This window comes from Polyodon spathula, chromosome 25 (genome assembly GCF_017654505.1).
Source record: "Polyodon spathula isolate WHYD16114869_AA chromosome 25, ASM1765450v1, whole genome shotgun sequence".
In the NCBI taxonomy this organism is placed as follows: Eukaryota; Metazoa; Chordata; class Actinopteri; order Acipenseriformes; family Polyodontidae; genus Polyodon; species Polyodon spathula.
Window position 1 is genome coordinate 654,395 of NC_054558.1, and position 18,931 is coordinate 673,325.

Genomic DNA, 18,931 nt, shown 5'->3' on the forward strand with positions numbered 1-18,931 from the left:
TAGTTCCCAGCGTTTTTAAACAGTAACCTGTTTCCGCGCAGTTGAGAGCAGGGCGCGGCCGCGGTGGGGTGCCCGGGGACCCCGCTGCTCCCTGGCGAGGTGGGAGTCGGGGTCGACCCCCGCACATCGTCACCCACAGGTGCGAACACATTTAAAAACATTAACCAAAAGATCAGTGCTGTCCCTCCCGGCTACCTCAGCATCTCAGAGAAAGTAAGTTGATGTTTTATAAAACTATAATGGCAGCAAATATGTCTGAATATAACAGTGCGATGGACCACCGTCAAAGCATTGTTCATGCATTAATGGCATGTTTAGTTTTAAAGACACGAAGAATATTTTAATAACTTAAATTGCATACTGAGACAGAATTGAAATCATGCAGCTGTTTGAATGGGGACTACGTGCTTTTTAGACAGGGGCTCTCAAACACTGTAATACACATCACTCCCCTTGCACAATAACGCGTATTTATCTTGAATTTATTTTTATTGAAACATGTTAAGAGTACAAGTGGACTGTGGTTACACTGTCACACAGCAGTAAACAACATGAACTCAGTATTACCGCGCTGCTGTACCAGACTGACCACACAGAACACTTTGAAAACTGACCTTCGTGTTTAATATCTCCTAATGAATCAAGTCTGTTTGGAAGTGACACGAATCCCGTAGTTTCTCAGTCAGTTTGATAACTTAATCAATTCACTACTTCATGCAAAGCTGCCACTAGATTCTAGTTAGATTTTTACTTGCTTGATAATTTAACAGCGTCAGTCGTTTCATTCAGTCTTTTCTGACTTTATTTTTTAAACTCAGGTCGTCAAGGCGTCTATTTTGGAACAGTTTGATAACGATCTTTGTTTATTTTTCTTATTCAAATTTTCCAAATGCAAGCTTGAACTTGAGTCAAATATTATTCAAAATGTATATTTGAGTTTCCCCGAAAGGGAATCGTTCCCTGACAGGAAAGCCGCACACACAGACATGCATGCAAATGTTCATTATTCCCTTCAGCAGAGGCTGCTGGTGTCCCAGTTTAGTTCTCAGTCTCAGGTGTTGGTGGCGCTGATGGTGCAGCCGTGTCCGGAGCGCTCCCAGCCTCTCTGTGTGGGATGCCCTTTCTCAGTGGGTTTGACAGATTTTCCAATCTGAGTTTTTCTTCAAATTTTAATATAATCTACACCCAATACAATAGTTGAAGCGGCACTCGCGTTAGGCGAAGGCAAAACTGATTCATTGAAATGTTTGTTTCCGCAGCCTTGTGACGCGGCTCTTTGGAATTTCACAATGCAAGCAGAGTTGCATACATTTGCTAAGTCTTTGACTGTCTGATCCCTAGTTTGCTGTTTCTTGCTATAACTAATATGAAGTCAGCGACCTGTATCTGAGGATGAAGCTATCTCTTAAACTGCCGACTTGCAGTTTCACACTCCTATTCCGACCTCAACTGTGTTTCCCTTTTTTCCTCTGAGTACTTGCAGTTCCGTAGGAAAGTTTCAGTTTCCAGTTTGGCAGCTTCTAGTTACTGGTAGATTCAGTTGTTTGCTTTATATAGAACTCTGTTAAAAAGTCTTTCATATGTGCTAACTGTATGGTTTGCACTCAAAGGCCTAATGCAGCAGTCTAGTGCTTTATGTAGCTGTATGTTGTGCACACTTTGTCTCCAAAGTTGGCCTTCCAGACATTGTAAGATTCCCATCCTGTAGCTCAGCTGCAGTTGCTGGAATCTTCAGCAGCCCTGCTTGCCTCGGGCCAGTGCACCTTCATGAGCACGAAGTTCAAGGTAGTTTTAAATAGACGAGCTGGGTGCATTGTGACTCTATTGAGGCTGTGGCTGAAGCACGATGGGTTTTTTCTGTTTCCTCTTTTTCTTGTATGTCTCTGTTTTTCATCGTTTTATGTTGCTCTGTCTAGTTTTGAATCCTGTGCATATGACCCTTGTGCAGCTTTACAGCTCAACCATAAAGTGCTGTATATACTGGCTTTGAACAAGTCAAGGTGTGTGATGAATCTGTATCTGTGCCAAACCATTGCCAATGCAGAGCATTTATAACCATGTACTGTGGTATCCAGTGCTAAAAAGAGGTTTAGCAATGCTTAGTAATAACACTGAGAGAGGAAAGGGAAGCACAGACTAGTATCACATCAAACACAATTTACTGTGGTAAAGAAACAGGAGTGGCATTGGGGGTGGGGCACTGTGCAATTCAATGCAGACTGTACTGTGGTGAACATGGATATAGTTCAACTGCCCTGGGCTGGATACTGGAGGCAATTGTTTATTATAACATGATACTGCACTGGATGTCATTATTCCTTAACTCGCCATGGTACAGTATGTGTTGCTCTTATGTTTTGGTCACTAAGGTCATTCTCTGTAAGTGTAACCTTGTGTGGTTTTAGAAGAGCCCACTCTGTCAGCTTGGATGTCTTGATGTGGCGTCTTGGTCTTTGCAGAACATTAACCACACAGATAGAGCACAGGAAGTTTATTCAGAACTGATAACATCATCCTGTACATGCAGTTTCTGCAACTGTGCGTCATTAACCTGCTGTGCCCTCCAAATCATGTTTCTGTATACTGTGTGTGTGTGTGTGTATATATATATAATATGTGGTTAATATAGAGGTTGTGTGCACAGGATGACTGTATTCTGTTTGCCTCTGAATGTCCCTTTTGATTCAAACGAGGAACAGAAAGGAGTAGAAAACCCCTTCTTGGCATGTTTTCAAGCCCATATTAACTTGTTCAGCTCTGGTTTCTGCATTTAACAACAACCGTACAAACAGAATGGATTTCAGATAGAGCAACACCACCAGAAACACGCCCCAGACCTACCGCTGCTGAAGTAATGGAAGAGAGGGTGTGATACTTGCAATGCAATTGAAAGCTCAGGTGCTCTTCTGATATCGGAATATGCAATATCAGCAATGATACAGGACTGTAACTTTCGACATGAGTGGCAAATCATCGCCCTGCATCCAGCCCTGACCCAAGCAGTTTAAACACGAGTAGACTGTATAACGCTTATCAAGCGCTAACAGTGTAAATATGCATTGCAAAAAAAAAAGTGCCATTCTCTGCAGTTTTCTCTATGAAACCTCATCTTGTCTGTGAATTTGCCTGGTAGTTTGATAGTGATATTTTTCAGCTGTTTTATCATTTTCCATTCATTATATTTGGGTGGCTCTCTCTTCAGTGTATCTTGAAGCCCCCCCCCCCCTTGAACCCCCCTCTCCCCCTCTCTCTCTCTCTCTCTCTCTCCTCTCTCTCTCTGTCTCCTCTCTCTCTCTCTCTCTCTCTCTCTCTCTCTCTGTCTCACACACACACACAAGTAAAAAAAAAAAAACAAAACAAAACAAAAAAAAAAACATGTGTGACGCAAAATGGTAGGTGATGGAAAACTCTTGTCCACAGCTGTACCAGGTATTGCAGAGAGAATTACAGTACGCTTTGCCAGTAGTTGCCACTAGGGGGCATATTAAGCTCACAAGAGGAAATCTGGCTGGAGGGGTGTGTTTATAGCGCTTGCTACAGAAAGAGAAGGAAAGCGCTTCAGTTTGTTGAAGGGAAAACTTGTTTGTTCAGCTGCATAGCTGCAGGTAAAATGGCATAAACCCTTTAATACTATTAGTAGCTCAAGAGAGTGAATAAATAACCATCACCCTGAGATCTGTCAAGTTTAATGAACTAATCAGAGCTTAACCCTAACACCCCTCCCTAACATGTATAGCACTAATTGTGTGCGGTCATTTTAGTATTAAAATAATCCCCAATGTCAAAAACATGATCATATCAACTGATAGTAAAAGAGATTCTATTGGCTCGTATAGATATATATATATTATACTGTTTTTAAAAATGTAGATTTTAGAAACATAACCATGCATAATAACAATAATACTAATAATATAGTAGAAGTTAAGCAGTCACCGTGTTTATATATTTATTTATTCTGCCTTGCATTGCAGTACACGTTGTAAATACAATAATCATTATAATAACATTATAGCAATGAGAGTTGTCCTGTGCCGGAGGCGGCCTCCTTCCTCCTCGTTCCCTTGCTGACGCTGCTGCTCTGTGTGCGTGTGAGCTCCTCAAGGAAGGCAATAGTCTGTATAGTTATCACCTGAATGGGATACTATCCCTCCCACCAAACTATACAACCTACTACCTCACCCCGCGGGAACACTGCAGCCTCCACACCTTCCTTCCGTCCTGGACGCTGCCCGATGCGTCCTTCGCGTGCTCGTCCACTGGGTCCCTGCTTTCAGGGGGAGTCAAGGACTGCCCCTTCCCAACAGCAGTGCGTTAGAAGAACTCCTAGCGGAAGCATCAACACACCACAGGTGTTACCAGGGAGCCGTCTCAACCCAGTGTAGCTGCCCTCGTGCCCTCAGACTGCCTGCAAGAAAAGCAGCATTTCTATTCTGTCCCTCTGGGCTCCCACTTGATGCTCAGATACACGTAGCTCTTTGTATCTGCCTTGGTTGGTTTGGTTTAGTAACTATTAACGCTTCGCTGTTTTTTTTTATTTTTATTTTTTTATATATATTTAGAAACAGTTAACATTCTGTGTTGTCTGTAACATTCCTTTTAAACAACTTGAAATCGAGTTGGGAATCATTAACCGCCTCCCCTGCAATTGAAGTGGAAATGATGAACAAGTCAGAGTGTTGCTGTGAGTATTAACAGGTTACAATGCTCCTGCTTTATATCACTGTAGCTGGGGAGCCCCAGTTAGAAGAATGAAAGTGCTAGTGTACTGGCACTGAGGCAAAGGGGCGCTCCAGCCATGCTGCATTATGCACGGCTCCATGGTAGAAAGGAGGAGCTCTGTAATAGGCTAGTTATTATGATCGCTGTAGACGAGGCTTCACATATAGGAATTCTGGTATACAGAGGATTTACAGTTCATTGCTTTTAACGATCCTTGAACTAAGTGGTCATCCCTCTGTACCGTAGGGGATTTAAAGACCCCCGTTCTGAGAATAAAGGGGTTCACGCGAGCCCCTGCGGGTCACATCATTACAAAAGACCCCCCCCCCCGTCTCAAAGTAACGATAGATTCAAAGTTCAGTTACAAAGCAATAAGACGAGACTGCATTGACTGAAACGCGACGAGCTGTGAATTCCTTCTTCATTGGCAGGTGATTCGACTGTCTCCTTAGGAAAGACAGTAGATTGTATAGTTATCTCAGAGGGACGACTCACACGCCACAACTATTCAATCTACTACCTCAGCCCCAAGGACAGCATCACAGCTGAGCCAACCCAGCCCAGCAAGAGCCCATTCCTGCAAGAGACAGACAGAGCCCGGTTAGTTGAGTCAGTGTGTCTGTATTCAGTCACAGGATGCACTGCAGCTGCTATTCTTTCAATGAAACCTCCAGGTATAGGAGGACCAGGTCCAAGCGTGCCACACCTTAAACAGTACCCGGTCTTGACACTGGACAGCATGGAAACATGTACAGCGGCCCTGGTCTGATTGAATGACACCACGAGAGACCACGATGGCACAGGCGCTGGATTCTGTCATTGCAACCCTGTGCCGGGCTTGTAAGATCGGCTTCCTTCGTGGCAAAAGTTGACTTACAGAGTTTTGCATACATACAGCCATTTTAATGGTGGTGCTTTAATATATATATCGGATAGGGCTTTAAAGCCAGTGCAGAGTTCAATTCCAGTTTCAGAAACAAATCCTTTCTTTTCTCTTATATGCATTGCTTCCCACACCCATAATAACACAAGGATTAGGCAGCGAATAAGGAAGCTCATGTGTGCCTTGCAAAAAAATCAGCATTATCTTTGATTGACTTCTAAAACTCTTAGCATGCAAAAGTTGAACACTAGAATTGTAAGCTAGAATGAAGAATTTTGTGATGACTTGATGCTGTTTTGTGGAGTGTGGTGGTCTGCTTTAAAAGCTGAAAGGCATTCCATTAATTAACAGTAAACGAAGGTCACAGAATTATGATTCAATATAAAGCTTACTGACCGACTAGCCTTTTCAGAAATCTTCAGCGATTCCATTGCAAAGACCGATGCCAAGGTACAGCAATAAAAAAAAAAATAGATCCCCCAATTTCTTTGGAATCGTTTCAGGTTGTATTCGACAGCACTCCCCCCCCCAAATTAAGAGTTTGGCAGAGAACTGACATTGTTATTTTCGGTTCGTATATATATATATATATATATATATATATCTGGGCCTGGTTCAAAACCAGCACTTCGGGATGAGAGATCACAGAATGCATTATTCTACTCTGCGACAAAAACACTCAAATCCACTCTCATGAAAAGACCACCAGAAAAAGAAACAAGAAATGACAAAGAAGATGCTGCAGCAGCACAGGCATATCGGTGTGTTACATAATTACATCATGCAAACCAGAGCAAAGCAACCGTGCACACTGTTTACTGAAACACAATCAAAATCACACCACACAGCACATGGAGGCAACCATGCAAAAAACCCAAAGCGTAACTCACTGGATCCTCCGGGCTGCATGGGAAACGATACACAAAGACGCTCTGCCCGTGCCAGGAATTAATGCCCATTCCGTCAAAAACTGGGTTCATTCCAAACAGGCTACCCTGCGGAAGCTTGCTGTTAAGCAGCTGAATTTAAACATGGCTTCTCCCAGCCCAGCTGCCTTCCACAGCCTGCACAAAGCACCGCTTCTGCTCTGGAAAACAAAATGGCCACGCATCAGCCATTTTAGAGTCTGGGCTCCATACACAATAATGACACACATCTGTAGGGCAGACTTCTCTGTGTGAACAGGGCTCGCGTTCCCAAAGGGGAGACACCCAGTGTTGCTGTGAAGGGTTAGTCTAGTTGAGGTTGTTTGTTTGTTATTTTTTTTACGGAAAGCAGAGAAAAGGAGGCTATTTTAGTGTGGATTTTCACAAATCCACTGATATTTCACATAAAATTGAACTGGTATTAACACCAGTCAGAGCTTAACTAAACTGTGTTTTACTAAACACCTATTGTGAAAAATTCTCCCTGCAAATCAACCCAGAATTATAGATACACAACACATATGTATATATAAAAAATATATTAATTAGTATTCTCCATACAGGGTATTATCTTATCTAGCTAATCCGTGGCTATGTGTCAATACAAACTGAGGTTCACAAACAAGATTACTTTTCATGACTATTATTAAATATTGTAACATCATATTCATTGTGCTAAATATACCCTGTGCCTGTTCTTCAAAGCATTTGTTTTCTTTGAAATTTAACCAGGGCACCAGATCAGAAGTGCTGTCCTTTCAGAAGAGTGCTGTGGGCTTCTCAGTCAGCACCAGGCCGCTGGAGCTCAGATTGAAGTGTGAAGGATGGCAGGTCTACCTGCACAGCATTGAGGTACCCTACATGCAATGCATCTGCAGCTATGGACAAATGTTTTGCACCTGCTAAAATGTTAGGATTGAGACATATATATATATATATATATATATATATTATATATATATATATATATATATTATAGTATTAATAGATGAACATAATTTAGTTCTTTACTTAACTTATCATCAAAGAAACTACAAAATGAAATTGCAAAAGTCGACCAAAAGCCATAATAGTAGTGCAGTATATTTCATGTTAGATTTCGAAACATCACATTTTTTAATTGTTGTCAGTTTTCTGTTAAGTAAATGGTAAACCACAAAGCAGTGTGTAATTCAATATGTTAGCGTAACAATATTCAGCAGGTTTTATTTGACTTCATGAAGCAAAATGAGTTTAATTCTGCAGGGCGACTGAGAGCCGTTTCAGCCTGCAATGTTTGGGTTTACCCCCAACCTGCTAAGCTCTGAAAGCTCTGGTTTAATATTCTCAGCAGCTGCGGACCCAACCTCACTCCAGGTGCTGCTGGGCATCGTGGCTTCGTGTTGACGCAGAAATGACTGGTGGAAATTACTTTCACGAGATTTCTGTGCCATAAACCAAGCATGACCAGGCAAAGTCAGTCGTGGCAGATCTGAGCCTGTTAACAAGGTTTAACCATCTTACCAAATATCTGGGCACCGCTGTCCTTCTGACTTCACGAGACAGAATTTCACAGCGGTGCTGTTAAGATCAGCCGCAGTTTAGGTTATTAAAAGAGAGTCTTCTTTGCAGCCTAGCAGGTAAAAGAACAAGCATGCATCACAGACATCACAGACTAGAGGGACAGCTTGTGCCACAGAGAGACACATCAACAGATTTCAAGTACAGATTACATAGAAACTGCAGATAAACGATTGCACAGAATTCAGATGGATATAAATGTCATTCGATACAAATGTTATGCAAACGTGTTTTATACAACAACACTTTATCTTCTGATTCATTATGGTTGTAACAAGAGATAAGGCTATATATATATATATAGAGAGAGAGAGATAGATAGATAGATAGATAGATATATTGAATATGATTCACAATATCTACATAAAATATCATTGTGCTTTCAAAGATTTTTACAGTGAAGAAAGTATATTGGAAACATAAAATTCAACTAGGCAGTGATATGGGCAGCTGTGAAAATGGTATTAATACAACAGCCTTTAAAAACCTAAGGACCTCAGGGATAATATCCTTAAATAGCTACTGAAAAACCAAAAACGGGACAGGAATAGCTAATCGGCTAATGAAGGCTTTCAGCTACTTATTAACACTTTCAAATCTAATTTCTACAAAATCACCTTTGCAACACCACACATCAGCTCCGTCAATTTAACAAGTGCATCCATTTCAGGGTGCACTTTACTAACACTACTGCAAATCTGAACACCATGCATTTACCATTCACCATTTCTACAATCATTTACCACCCCTGACATTCACTCCCATTGACTTGCATGTCCTTTACCGTCAGCCCCCGACAGAGAGCGAGTGACGCAGGGGTGCGCATGCTGTCCCGTGCAGTGAGGAGGCCCTGTGAGAGGGAGCAGTGATGCAAGACCCAGGGACGAAGGAGACTGGCATCGGGCCAGGACAGGGGGCAGAGGCGCTTTGCATAAATTAGCATGAGAACCAGAAGCCCCGAATGGCACCGGAATGATTCATTAACATTCAGAACTCCTCTTTGCCCTAATTAACAGGGGCATTGATTGAAATGTTTGGCAAGGAATTAGGGTGCATTAGAGCAGGTCTGTGGTTACTGGGGTGGAAAGAAAAGGGAGAGGGGGGGGGATTAATTGAGATGCAGAATTAAATAGATGCTGAATAGTAACAAACAGATTGGAGTGGCTGCTGTTCTTGTGATTTATTTAGGTGGAGCGTGTTTAAGGCCAGTAAGAGTAATCTGTGTAATATACTTTAAATACATTGATATGTACTCTATATATATAATCACCTGTTGCCATGTTGCTGTGATCTGTGTTACTTATATTAGTAACTGAGAGATGATTTGTAAACTTGTAATTTATTAAACCAGTTAACAGTAGTAATTACAAATCCTTGGGTTATAGTACAATATAATTATACAGTGAGGAGAAAGGCTAGTATATATTAATAATCAAAGAGATGCAATAAATAAAATGGTAAATGTTTTGAATAAAAAAAATATACACAGCAGTTTCCCCTGCCGCTGAAGACAAAGACTGCTAGTCGAAACCAGCGTGATGGGATTTATATTAGCATTTATAAATTCAGCACTATAGAGAGTGTTAAGGAGCCATGAATGAACAGTATATAAATAAACATCATGCATGTGATTCTACCTTTTAAAGCTGGTTTTCTGCATAACATTTGATTGGAATAAACAGTCGCTATGTTTTGAAGCTGCATCTCGAGTCTCTTAATAAGAAAGACATTTCTTAACTGCTTTGCATATGCACCTTGTTGATTGATTTCGAATTTCTCTTGACTTTTCCCCAGCAGCTAGAAAGTAAATTGCATTGGACCCTAAAGCCGTGTGTTCAAGTATACGGCTGCTGGAAGTGCCCTGTGGGTTCAAAGGGACGGCCCCTCCCAGCTGTCTGGGCTCGGAGGCAAGCTGTTCCCCCCCTGACCGGGCTGCCAGCTCCCCAGTACAACAAGCAGCACTGCTGCCAGAGCAATGGGAATCTGGAATGAAATGCCTTTCAAAGGCCAATGCGTGAGTTTTCACAGCAAAGGCATGTCAACTAATACGGGACGGGCTGACCTTTGCAAGGGTTGGACAGATGCCGCGCGTGTAGTGATGTCTGGAGCAGTTTGCTGCTAAAGGGGTCGACGCGTTTTAAGCATTTTATAAAAAAGGGGCCTTTTACTGTTGCACTGACAAGCCACTCGGCCACCGTACCCCATGCTGGACTGAAGGATTGTGGAGATACAGCCCTAGTCAGGACCCAGCAAACAGTACACTTTAATCTGCTTTGCTTACTGTGCCATGACTGCAAAACAGGACATGTCTCTGCTTACCGCTCTATGTCGTTGTCAGGGGGGTAAGTTCGCTATTTCAACAAATTTCCTGTCTGTACTTGAAGTTTCATATATATTGGAGATAGCAAGAGGTGTATGATGTAGAAGAGATTAACGGTAGTAATGTGGCAAGCAGTTTATACAGTTGTTTACTGAAGGGAACAAGTTCACTGGCTTTGGAGCACTGTGCTTTATGACTGGGCAAAACTAAGACATTTCTCTGCTCGGGTAACTAGCGGACTCTTTGTCTTCGCTCTAATTCGCGATCCCTAATCGTGGGAAAAGGGCTTCTATATAATTAAAGACGTGCAAGTGTTTTTTTTGTGAGAGACGAGCGGGCGGTTCGGACGAGCCGAGAGATGCGTTTCTGTCTCGAATTGTGTCTCGAAAGACAAGAGATACTATATATATTATATATGGATTCTATAGCACAATTCCGACGATCCTTTGGTCGCATATACAGTAAGGACTTTACTCGTTAGACATCACGATCACTCTTGGTCTACTTCTCGGTACACACACAATATATAGGAGCAACGAGTGTGTGTGTGTGTGGTTTGTGCTGTGTGTTGAGGAGGTGCTCACGGTGCACCTAGGACTGACAAAGTGACTTACCACACACACGTACACGACAGGTGTATCCTGTGTGTGTGTGTGTGTGTGTGTGTGTGTGTGTGTGTTTTGGGTGTGGGTGTGTGTGTGTGTGTTGTGTGTGTGGTGTGTGTGTGTGTGTGTTCCTGGCAGGGATTACTACACAAGCCGATATTAATCCCAGCCTCTGAAAGCCTCCAACACAAGGCTTGTTCACTCCTTAGTTTTGGGTCTTCCCTTTCTAAACCCAGCTTAATGCAACAGTAACCCAAAACAAAGATGCTCTCCTCAGGGAGCCTGTGTGAAATTACAAGAATCAAGCTCTTTCTTGATGGCATTGTCATTTATGCAGCAATGGTTTTAATAATTATTATTCTCTCTGCCTACCGAAGGTATTTCTTTCCCTATGCAGATTGCAGGGAACCATAAAGCTTCCTTAAGTTCCAATCACAGTCAACGATAGTTACAGACCTGGAATATTATTTTCAACAAATGCTTCCTGTCCTCAAGGAACCAAAATGAATGGCTGTGTAATAAAGGGTTAAGAGAAGCAAAGAGTGAGAAAAGGAAGAGGTGTATGAATTAGAAGAGAGAATAATATTTCAACGCAGTTCACAAAAAAAACACGAGCACGGCCGCAAAGACAGTGTAAACACAGATCCTAACAAAGGCTTCTGTTTAAGAAGGGGCAGACCTGAGGTTTATGGAGGGATAGGATATAATTATGTATTTAGGGTCTTTATGGTTTTGTTGAGTTTTTGAGGGATAGGTGGGAATAACTTATGTTAGTGGTCTTTATGTCTTTGTGAGGTTTATTAGGACGAGGGAGGTTATAATTATGTAGTGTCGTTTATGTTTTGTGCGAGGTTTACTGAAGGGATAATATAATATGTACGTGTCTTTTATGTTTTGGGATGGTTTAATTAGGAACAGGTATAATTATGTAGTGGTCTTTTCTGCTTTTGTGAGGTTTATGAGGTAATAGGTAATAATTATGAGAGTGGTCTTTATTTTTGTGAGTTTATGAGGGCACGGAGGGGAGAGAATTAGTGGTCTTGTATGGCGGTGTGTGTGAGGTTTATAGGGAGATGTATTGAGTGGGAGAATTCGGGGGGAAAAAAAAGGGGGTCTTTAGGGGGGTGGGAGTGTGATGAGGGAATAGGTAGAAAAAGGATGTGTGGGGGGGGGGGTGTTAGTGGAGTACTGAGAACAGAACATCCGTGGACTGGGCGGGTAGGGGAACCCCGCCCACCACACATGTGTAATACATAAAAAAAAAAAATCCTTTATCTTTCTGATATCACCGCTCCTTTCTCTTCTTCTTTACCCTATAGTTACTACCTCTACTCTCTCCGTCTTCTCGTTTCTGTTACAAACGACATGTGTGGGTTGTGTGTTTGAGGGAGTGTGTGTGTGTGTGTATTGTACATCACCAGTGTCCAAATGTCCCTGTGTGTGTGTGTGTGTGTGTGTGTGTGTTTGAGGATACAAAACACTCCAACTACTCCCACTCCAAATACTCCCTATCCATATTAATACATCACCAGAAATACAAAACACTCCAAATACTCCCTATCTATATTAATACATCACCAGAAATACAAAACACTCCAAATACTCCCTATCCATATTAATACATCACCAGAAATACAAAACACTCCAAATACTCCCTATCTATATTAATACATCACCAGAAATACAAAACACTCCAAATACTCCCTATCCATATTAATACATCACCAGAAATACAAAACACTCCAAATACTCCCTGTCCATATTAATACATCACCAGAAATACAAAACACTCCAAATACTCCCTATCTATATTAATACATCAGAAATAGAAATACAAAACACTCCAAATACTCCCTATCCATATTAATACATCACCAGAAATACAAAACACTCCAAATACTCCCTATCCCATCACCAGAAATACAAAACACTCCAACTCCCTGTCCATTATCCATATTAATACATCACCAGAAATACAAAACACTCCAAATACTCCCTATCTATATTAATACATCACCAGAAATACAAAACACTCCAAATACTCCCTATCCATATTAATACATCACCAGAAATACAAAACAATCCAAATACTTAATATCCATATTAATACATCACCAGAAATACAAAACACTCCAAATACTCCCTATCCATATTAATACATCACCAGAAATACAAAACACTCCAAATACTCCCTATCCATATTAATACATCACCAGAAATACAAAACACTCCAAATACTCCCTATCCATATTAATACATCACCAGAAATACAAAACACTCCAAATACTCCCTATCCATATTAATACATCACCAGAAATACAAAACACTCCAAATACTCCCTATCCATATTAATACATCACCAGAAATACAAAACACTCCAAATACTCCCTATCCATATTAATACATCACCAGAAATACAAAACACTCCAAATACTCCCTATCCATATTAATACATCACCAGAAATACAAAACACTCCAAATACTCCCTATCCATATTAATACATCACCAGAAATACAAAACACTCCAAATACTCCCTATCTATATTAATACATCACCAGAAATACAAAACACTCCAAATACTCCCTATCCATATTAATACATCACCAGAAATACAAAACACTCCAAATACTCCCTATCCATATTAATACATCACCAGAAATACAAAACACTCCAAATACTCCCTATCCATATTAATACATCACCAGAAATACAAAACACTCCAAATACTCCCTATCCATATTAATACATCACCAGAAATACAAAACACTCCAAATACTCCCTATCCATATTAATACATCACCAGAAATACAAAACACTCCAAATACTCCCTATCCATATTAATACATCACCAGAAATACAAAACACTCCAAATACTCCCTATCCATATTAATACATCACCAGAAATACAAAACACTCCAAATACTCCCTATCTATATTAATACATCACCAGAAATACAAAACACTCCAAATACTCCCTATCCATATTAATACATCACCAGAAATACAAAACACTCCAAATACTCCCTATCCATATTAATACATCACCAGAAATACAAAACACTCCAAATACTCCCTATCCATATTAATACATCACCAGAAATACAAAACACTCCAAATACTCCCTATCTATATTAATACATCACCAGAAATACAAAACACTCCAAATACTCCCTATCCATATTAATACATCACCAGAAATACAAAACACTCCAAATACTCCCTATCCATATTAATACATCACCAGAAATACAAAACACTCCAAATACTCCCTATCCATATTAATACATCACCAGAAATACAAAACACTCCAAATACTCCCTATCTATATTAATACATCACCAGAAATACAAAACACTCCAAATACTCCCTATCCATATTAATACATCACCAGAAATACAAAACACTCCAAATACTCCCTATCCATATTAATACATCACCAGAAATACAAAACACTCCAAATACTCCCTATCCATATTAATACATCACCAGAAATACAAAACACTCCAAATACTCCCTATCCATATTAATACATCACCAGAAATACAAAACACTCCAAATACTCCCTATCCATATTAATACATCACCAGAAATACAAAACACTCCAAATACTCCCTATCCATATTAATACATCACCAGAAATACAAAACACTCCAAATACTCCCTATCCATATTAATACATCACCAGAAATACAAAACACTCCAAATACTCCCTGTCCATATTAATACATCACCAGAAATACAAAACACTCCAAATACTCCCTATCCATATTAATACATCACCAGAAATACAAAACACTCCAAATACTCCCTATCCATATTAATACATCACCAGAAATACAAAACACTCCAAATACTCCCTATCCATATTAATACATCACCAGAAATACAAAACACTCCAAATACTCCCTATCCATATTAATACATCACCAGAAATACAAAACACTCCAAATACTCCCTATCCATATTAATACATCACCAGAAATACAAAACACTCCAAATACTCCCTATCCATATTAATACATCACCAGAAATACAAAACACTCCAAATACTCCCTATCCATATTAATACATCACCAGAAATACAAAACACTCCAAATACTCCCTATCCATATTAATACATCACCAGAAATACAAAACACTCCAAATACTCCCTATCCATATTAATACATCACCAGAAATACAAAACACTCCAAATACTCCATTGTGTGTCCATTTTCGAGTTTGATACGGGACAGTGGAGGGGAATGAGAGTGCTTCTTGAGGCCCGGCTGGCTACGTTGAGTTCTGGCTCTCCAGTGGACTCACAAAAGGATCAGACTGGTTTTTTTAATGAAACTTTATGTTGAGAGTTTTGAGGAACCCCTTCTTTGTTAAGGCTTGTTAAATTCCATTCATCAAACACAGTCATATGCGTGTCTTACCAGTTAGCTAACAGTTAAGCTAGATTCAGGTTATATGAGCTGAATAATTGTGAATCATTTTCTGCGCAGTGCGACAGTGCTGGTGGCTTTAGTTTCAGTTTCTTCAACATGTCCTCAACGACCATGTGGGAAATGTTGAGAAAATGTCACCGACTCATTTCCTGCTGGCAGACTCGTGGGCAAAAGCCGCATGACTTTCCAGAAAAGGAACCGCAAGAGTCTGGCTGTCGTCATCTCACTCTGTCCTGAGCCGGATTCAAGAATAGTTTTGCTTTGTTTTGGTTTTTTTTTTGAGCAGGTTCCTTGAAATCTTTTTTTTTTTTTTAAAAGGTAAACTTTCTGTTAAGCTAATTCATTAAATGAGAAGAGCCAGGCCCAGCATAGGCCAGGAAACATAGTTAGAAACGTGCTTTCAGAAGCCAGGTACATGTAGAGACCTGGCTTCGATCAAGCAACAGATCCCACCAGCGTCAGGCTGGTCTGGATGGCTCTGCTGGAATCAGCCGTTGCACTTGAGCACATGCACTGCAGGTTGCTGTGGTTCTGACGAGCAGAGACCCTCGCAGCTAAGAAGCCTGTCTGCAGCTTTCATCCTGCCAAAATCCAGCACTACCAAACCACCATCACACTCAAACACTAACAAGAGCACAGAGCAAATCATCACTGCTGAAGGACTGTTTGGAAACTACGGTGTCACTGTCGTACTGGAATTATAAAGGCATCGCTTTAAGGGTGATTAACTGTTGGTAATAATAACTACTTAGTGATTCATTCAGCCGGGACTGTTATGATCACAGCTGCAGGTTTGTGAAGTGCAGCTGAAAGGGTTACTGTAACTGCATGCAGGGGAGCCATTTACTAAGGACTATACAAAGCAACTCACTAAGCAGCTGTTTTTTTTACTCATTAAGCTTACTTGTGGTTACACTGCTACAAGGGATTAGCAGCATCTGCTAATAATACAGCATTTACAAAGTGAACTGTACGCCACGACTGAAAGCTTCACCACTGTATTTCAGATCCAGCTACTACATTGTAACTACATTGTAATTATACAACCAGTGTGTATTGATTGGCTGTAAGGTGTAATAATTACACGTCATAGCAAAAACTACACTGAACAAGGACGCTTCTATCAAGTGGTTCAGTTTGTTTGGCTCAATCAGTTTTACTCTTTTTACAAACATACCTCTTTCAAAGCGCGCCCTGAAACCCGTTCTCACTGGGCTGCGTTCCGCGCCGCCATTACACAGCTGCTTTTGTGGGCAGAGAAGTGTGCTTTCCTCTCCCTGCTGGGCTGGGCTTCCACGGGGTGTTTGCTTTTCAAAGGGGGAGGTCTGACCAAGTGGGCTTTCGATTCTTTCCAAATTCTTCCAAATGATGCCCTCCACCCTGGGCACGAACGAGGCTCTAAACGGAGCTGTGCTCTTCGTGTTCTCCGTGTGAATGATCTGATTCACATGGTCTAGTTAGATCCGTGTCATCGTGTTGCTGTACAGCGAACGCCCTACTTGCAAAAAAAAAAAAGGATTGTAACAGGAAGCTAGTCTGACAGTGACCTCGTTTGACTTCAGCCTGTGGTCTCCTGAGGATTCAGTACTGTAGCTCTGACAGGGGGGTAGAGAGAGGAGTGAGAATGATATCCACCCCTATAAACAAGAACTCTATATGAACTGCCAGGACAGCAGAGACCGAAAGCTCTCTGCTCGTGTGCTGTTTAAGGTGTAATGCTGATATTTGGCTGCTGGTGGTTTGATTGAATTGCTGATTGCTGTTTTTAAATCAGAAACGGTGGTGTGTTCTCTTTCTAGCAGGGCGGTGTGGTCTTGACCTGTTGAAAATGTTGAAGTGCCCCCATTGTAATGCGGTTCCTGTTGGATCACTCAGGAATGATAAGAATAGTCTTTGCAATGGCTGCATGTAGGGCAAGAACACAAGTCTGTGGAAAACCCAGAATCACAAGCCCTTTTCCTCGCCACTGTTTCTCCACTTCATATGCAGGGCCGAGAAACGCACGTCATGGCTGCTGAACTGATCTGTACAGACTTGACCTGACTTCACTCTTCACACCAGTGTAGTTTCCAAACAATTACCTGGCAGTTATAATGCACTGATATATAATATTCCACAACGGAACGCAATCCGATACCAGGAACACACTAGCTGTGCGAAACTGTGATTGTGCAGAGTGTCGCCACTGAGCACAGCGGGCATGTGAGCGAGCGAGGGTGAAATGAGACTCTGCCTTTCTTTCTTTCTTTCTTTTTTTTTTGTTGTTGAAATTAAAATACAGCTGTGGAGTGTTTTTGAGCAAAGCAAACTTTTTCTGCTTTCCTTCAGTGATCAGCAGGCTTTTCAGAACACCAGTCGGGTTTTGTGGTGCTGTTTAGTGCTGGATAATAAGAAAAAATAATACAGATCGACTTCATTGCTGTTCATTAAAGTATAACTTTGCTGCAGTTCAAAGTCTGGTGTACGTGGTTAAGCTCTCTGTCGAGTGGAGTGCGGCTGTGTTTTTGTCTGACCAGACAAGCCCTGATTGCCTGACACACAAGCGGGAAGCCAGGCAAGCCTGAACATAATAAAAAAAAAAAATGACAAGTTCATCTGAGGAGAGGCAGGAAGTAGATGATAAATCTGGGTAGAGAAAAACAAGGCCGTGCTGTTGAGTCACTACATGAAGCTTCGTCACTGGAGGTCTGTACAGAGCTCTGAAGACCCTGCTTTACACTCTGAGAGCTACATCATTAACAGCAGCAGGGAAAACAAGCAGCTTCTTAAACATTGCTGATAGTTCACTTCCCGTAGCTACTGTACTCCGTAAAAATACTGAAGGAAATAAAATACGCAGACTTAAATATTGAACACACAATGATAATAATAACAACAATATAAATGAAAAGAGAGTCTTTTCAAACAATGCTCTTTTAATGTACCGATAGTGAGAGGAGGTCCAGCCCTGGATTGGAGTCTGGAGTCTCTGAAGCCATTCCTCTAATTGCTGTAACAATCTGCCTCCCTCGTCACTGACCGGATTGATATAATCTGTTTATTTGCAGCCCTTTTCCCCTCATTTTCAAGTCTCCAGGCACTCAAACTCCCATGTGCTCTAAAGCCTGTTGATCTGGTATTTTGGCATTCGCAAAACTTTCTTTTTCCCGTTTTCAAGAACGTTTTGCAAACACTCATTCTTGAGTTTCAAAGTATAGAAAGAAGTGTGTGAATGAGGATACCGGAGGGCTTTTGCCCAAAAAACGTCCTGAAATAAATTATATATTTTAAATAATTTCTTTCTTTTTGTTCTTTTTGTACACTGCAGTTATACCTCCTTTCAAACATATCTGTAGATTGCAATTTTAATGCAATCTAAAATGAATAGAACTGCTTCTTCTCTGGTGAAGAATTGTGTGCGCGTCAGAATACCTGAACTGGATCCTACTGGGTTTAAAAGTGTTTCGTACTCCTCTGAATATGATCTATGAGCAACGTTCCC

General features: G+C 41.0%; 2 long non-coding RNA genes across 5 annotated transcripts in view; one reads left to right on the forward strand and one right to left on the reverse strand.

Moving 5' to 3' along the window:
- On the forward strand, positions 1-10,391 carry LOC121300168. Its single transcript, XR_005947504.1, has 3 exons — positions 1-213; positions 7,264-7,383; positions 8,882-10,391. It is a non-coding gene; the product is annotated as an uncharacterized LOC121300168 (long non-coding RNA).
- The window catches only part of LOC121300167, a 17,559-nt gene continuing 2,566 nt past the window's right edge, over positions 3,939-18,931 (reverse strand). For 2 of the 4 annotated variants that reach the window (XR_005947503.1, XR_005947500.1), the window contains 2 exons: positions 16,628-18,075; positions 3,939-5,299 (listed from right to left, as the gene is read on the reverse strand). This is a non-coding gene — a long non-coding RNA (uncharacterized LOC121300167). The remainder of the gene's footprint in view (positions 5,300-16,627; positions 18,076-18,931) is intronic. The other 2 variants (XR_005947502.1, XR_005947501.1) reach the window with 2 other exon arrangements.